The 5288-nt window shown below is 44.9% G+C and overlaps 1 long non-coding RNA gene across 4 annotated transcripts; it reads left to right on the forward strand.

The window, feature by feature from the left end:
* The first annotated feature begins 296 nt into the window (after positions 1–296).
* On the forward strand, positions 297–4074 carry LOC125520356. Of its 4 annotated transcripts, none has more exons than XR_007288638.1 (7): positions 297–321; positions 435–618; positions 1524–1591; positions 1964–2323; positions 2411–2920; positions 3168–3438; positions 3781–4074. It is a non-coding gene; the product is annotated as an uncharacterized LOC125520356 (long non-coding RNA). The 4 variants fall into 4 exon arrangements; XR_007288639.1 differs by having other exon boundaries at positions 1552–1591; XR_007288637.1 differs by lacking the exons at positions 297–321; positions 435–618 and having other exon boundaries at positions 1203–1591.
* The last annotated feature ends 1214 nt before the right edge of the window (positions 4075–5288 follow it).

Genomic DNA, 5288 nt, shown 5'->3' on the forward strand with positions numbered 1-5288 from the left:
CGCCGATGCCTCCTCCGTTCGATGGGAGCCGCCGCTGCCGCGTCTCTCGATCCCATCGGCCCCGTCGGATCTCGCCGCTGGCGGACGACTCGAGAAGACCCCGCCGGATCTCACCCTCGCCGTCAGTTCTGGATCGCCGTCGCTGCCGATCCCCTCCGGAAAACAACGCCGATCCCCTGCTCGCCCACGCACGCTGCCGCGGATGGAGGCCGCCTGCTCGCGATCCCCAAACCTCAATCTCAGCCCTCCCCCTCTTGCGGCGATGGTCGTGTGATCTCTGCAGCGGCAGCGGAGACACACAGCTGGCGCCCCGCTCCGTAGGTCAGCTCCTCTCATCCCTCACCCTGGGATACCCTGATCTCTCTCTCTTTCTCTCTCTCTCGGTGCGTGTGTGTGTGCAAGGGATCTTAATTAATTGTTTGCTTGGAGTTTAGGATCCAAGTACGCCCCTCTCCGTGGTGTTCACTGATTGCTTGGAGCAACAACGTGCTGTTGGAGTTGCCGAAGCATTAGGTGATTCGATTGTGTGCGTTTGCTGGATTTGTTTGACGAAGGAAATATGACGATGAAGGGCACACAGAGGAGTGTGAGCGGTGATGGTACCAAGGTTACCGGCAGGTATGCATGCAGGAACTGACTGTACAGTGTTCATGTAATGCTACTGGTTTTAACGTCTGTACTGTGATGCTACTGGCAGTTTAAATAAATCTGCTATCATTTGGGATGTGAGTTGTCACAACTTGCTGTGCTCTGGTGTTCAGCTCAGAATTTCTTCTGGGAATGATGCCTCTGAATAGACTACTTATGCTTGACATTTTACTTTTGTTATTTCTATTTGTAACTCAATTTCGGTATCCTCTCAAATTGACAATATTTTTTTTGGATATGGTAGTTGAGAATAGTTATGGTATATAGCGGAGTTAGCCCATCCTCACCAATGACTCTTCCTCAGGGATTTGCTGAACTAGAGTTAGTAATGGGGGTATTGCAGACTGTTTATAATTATGGGGGTATTGCAGACTTTAGAAACTGAATTAAATTTTTGTGCAATTGAAAAAGGTGTATACAACTTGAATTTATTAGGTAGTATAGGAGAGATATGAAATTTTAAAATTGTCAGTCAGATTTGTGTGTTGTTTTGGGTAGTATTCAGTTTTGTTCCATCTTAGAGGCCAATAATTAATGCACATGTGATAATATCTACATAATTCAGTTTATACGGCTTCCCATATTCCAATGGTTGTATTTTGCTAAATTGCCATCTACTTACTGGAATTCTCACAAATAGAAGTGCAGTCAGAAGGTAAAAAGGATGGTATGGTATGTCTCCATTCACATGGTACTGAACTGTTAGTGATTCTTTATGTTATTCTGCAGAGTTGAATTTAGTTTATATGGTTTTCTTTTTCTGTTCATAGACGAGAGTATAGTCTGAAGGGAAAAATTGGTATGCTCTAAAGGGTGTGCAAGAACAGTGAGATTTATATTACCGAATGTATTGTTAACAATTTGTTATTTTGCAGACTTGCTCTCAGTTTTTATTCTTGGCAGGTGATTCTTCATGATAATTTTTTGTAGAGGAACATTTTTGGTAAGCGTATTGTAATATTGACTCCCACCTTTTTATTTACATGTAAAGATGACCAATTGGTAATTTTAAATTTTAAATGTAAATTTAACTTATTTTGTGAAATAACATCATGTCGTTCAGATAATTTGATTTCCCTCTATGATATTCTTTGGCTTTAGTATATCTCAGGACAAAGTTGTCAGAACTTCTATGCTTCATAACCAAAACATAATCTCCTTTTTGTTATTTGATTTGCATCATGATGTGTGCCCATATGTTCCCCTGTAGCTTAAAAAAAATCAACTTCCGGTGCAACACACGTGCATATACCTATCATGACAAATAAACCTCACGATGAAAGCATTTATGTACCTATTTAATTTGTGATGGCAGCGATGGGGCCGGGAACGGTGATCGGTGGTGCTGGTGTCGGCAGTGCGGTACAAGGTCAGGATGTGGGACGGGACGGCCATCCGTGTGAGGCAGTCGGCGGCGAGGGTTTGTGGCATCACGAGGAGCGCCCGCGGATTCAAGGTGTTGGCCCGAGACCTCTGACGAGGGAGGAGACGATGTTAGTATTTCCAGAGGAAAGAAACAAGAGAAGAAGAACAAGAACAACAACGGCAATCTCGGGTTCCAGGTACGATGGAGCCGGCGGCGAAGCGCATGGCGCTCGCAAACGTGATAGTGGATGACGACGATACCCTCAACTGCGGCATCTGCTACCTCCCTCCCAAGCCACCAGTCTTCCAGGTGCGTACGCTCGTCGTCCATCCTTGGCCGATCCATTACAAGTTTGTGTACCAATAACACTGGAACATCATTTCTGCTCGGGTGCAGTGTGGCGTCGGTCATACCATATCCTCGCGGTACCGCGACAAGATGGTGGCGGCAAGCAGGTGCCGTGTGTGTCACATCCGGTTGACCGGCGGCTATCACTGGAACATCGCACTGGAGAGGCTAACAGAGTCCATCCGGGTGCCGTGCGCCAACACCGCCCACGGCTGCACTGCCACGCCGGCCTACTACGACCACCCCGACCACCTCAAGGCGTGCCCTCACGATGCCGTGCTATTGCCCGCAGGCAGACTGCGGTTTCGCTAGCTCCACGGAGGCACTCCTGGACCACTTTGCCCACACGCACGGGTGGCCGTGCATGACCGAGCTTGGGCCTGGGCGTGCGTCGAGGTCCAGCTCTGTGACGGCTTCAACGCCTTCTCAGCCCGTGCCCAATGCCGGCAGTACCTGTTCCTGCTGAACGTGGCGTTGAACCCGTTTGGCCGAGCGGTCTGCGTGCTCTCCCTGCATCCTCGGGCGTTGTCGGCGGCGCCATGTTCTTTGGAGTTCGAGGTAAGACTCAGGTACTGCTGCAACATCAACCACCGTGGCGACACCAGGAAACTACGTTTAAAGTAGGGTGCACTAATCTCTCTGGTGGGTTGTCGATATCCGAGTACTCTTCCCGGTTATTCCTGCACAATTATGTCCATCCACATGACATCCGTACTATCATGGCCAGTTTCGGCGTAGTACATGTTTCCTTGGAACTATCATTATGTTGTATTAACAGACTTTCTTTCTTTTTCATATTGTGCAGAACTCAGATTTATGACAAGGACACAAGCAAATTTATAGCATCCGTTGTGATGATACAAGGGAAGTAAGCATAGATGCGCTTAACGTGATGATAGATGGGAGAGCTCGGCCTATGCTGCCAACTGATCTGCAGCGGTGCAGAAGGAGATTTCAAAAGCAGGGCAAGCGAGAGCGACTGTTCTATTGATGGTCAAAGGGAGGGCTTGGCAAGAGAGATTGAGGGAGCTCTACTACCTCGATCTTGGCATAGAACCTGATGGCATCATGCCCAGGTAAGATTCTTCTATGTTCCAATTCTTGCACTCGTTGGTCTTTTACTCTCGATGCTACCCACAAAAGACTGAGACACAATTTAGTGGTATTGAAACAGAAGGGCATATGCTCTTAATTTCACCTTTAATCTCAAAATCTACCAGTAGGTTATAACATAAATCTAGATTTTAATGATATCTATTGACCTGCAAGTCTTAACTTTCAGTCAAACATCCAATATATTCATGTGTGGGATACAAGTATTTAAGAACCGAGGCACACATTGCACTTGGCCACTTGCTTATAAAGAGCGAACAGCTTTTGCTACACATTCTCTCTGAAATAAACTTACTTCTCTTTAGGAAACTTCCTTCTTCAGTATGTATGGGGATTTATATGACACCAAAAGAGAAGTCCGGCGTGTTTCTTGGTTCTATGGAACCCCTCGACCGGAAGCAAATAGATCACATCGCAAGTTGCTTGCCCAATATAATCGTGCCGCAAGTTACCAACATCGCGTGCTTATACACCATCGACTTTGCTGGAAATCTATCTGTCCGTGCTCCACCGTCTGTCGGAACTTCTTCTGCCCATGCTACACCTGAGGTACATACTACAGTCTCATCAATTAATAATACCCAATTGCTTGTCTGTTGCCCCATCCGACCGACCGCAAAGGGGTGAGTTTTCTTCATCCCAAACTCTCCTGATTTGCTTACTGCACTCTTGCCATTCCGATGGAGACTAACCTCCTCTGGCCGAGCCCCAACTCTGCATCTCTCTCCCAATTACCCTCACCCCGTCAGTTTGCTGCAGGTTGTCCATTGTAAATTTTCAAGGAGATTCAAATGTTCCTCTTCTGGCCGATTGAAGGTAATACTTGGTCCAATTTTGCCACAAAAAATAATGCTATCTTGTCATAGTTACACGTATATGCTTATGAGAATTTTCATGTTTGTTAAATTAAAAAAACTGTATTTTCTCCTTTTAGCCAGTGGTTAATTTAGCAGAGCATTAGCATAGTATTGTTCTGATCAGCGAGATGATGATCACGAAATCCTGTTGATAATCAAATCAGCAAAGATAGTAGCAGTTTCCAGTGTAACTTGTTGTGTCCTCAAATCAGCAAAGATAGTAGCAGTTTCCAGTAGACCTTTTCTATTGCAATAGGAGCTTCAGGCAGGGCACTGATGATTTGACGGTGATATTGGTTAACATATTGATTTGTTAATATTTTTTAAGTATAAAAGCTAAATGTAATCTGCACAAGAGCCAAACCTGCAGAAGGTTAGAGTGCGTGCAGCTGTTTCAGAACCTAGGGAAAACTAGCCTAATTGGTCTCTTTAATATTTAGTGAGTCTGTCCATGCACTTTTAGCTCTACTCACCACTAAAGATATCTACAACTTTCATGTTGAACGCATAGTTTAATTCAAACAGTAACATGGTCTAAGTCCGCATACAAGGTGTACACAGAATCACATAAAGATTAATTTTTGAACTGTGAAACTAAATTGGACTGCTACTTTTAAACCGTACATCAAAATAGTGCAAATAGATAGTCTATAGAAAGCATGGGACGTATCTCTCCTTTTTTTGCGATTGATCTCCACATTATGTTTGGAGTCCAAGTCAAAATTATGCAGTTTTTGATAGAGGATTTGGAAAGACCGAATCTGTTTAGTAGGTGGATTACCCAAAACAGTTGACTTCATCCAACCCAACCTCACATCACTGTGTAAAGTTTGTAGCACTTATTTTATATGCAGAGCACTTGTGAACTAGGATTTTGACCAAAAGATTTCGAGTGTTTTATGTGAGCTTGCATTGCAGGGATACTTGAAGCTAGGGCAATCCAAGTAAGATAGCTT

The sequence above is a fragment of the Triticum urartu genome, chromosome 7 (assembly GCF_003073215.2).
Source record: "Triticum urartu cultivar G1812 chromosome 7, Tu2.1, whole genome shotgun sequence".
NCBI classification, from domain to species: domain Eukaryota; kingdom Viridiplantae; phylum Streptophyta; class Magnoliopsida; order Poales; family Poaceae; genus Triticum; species Triticum urartu.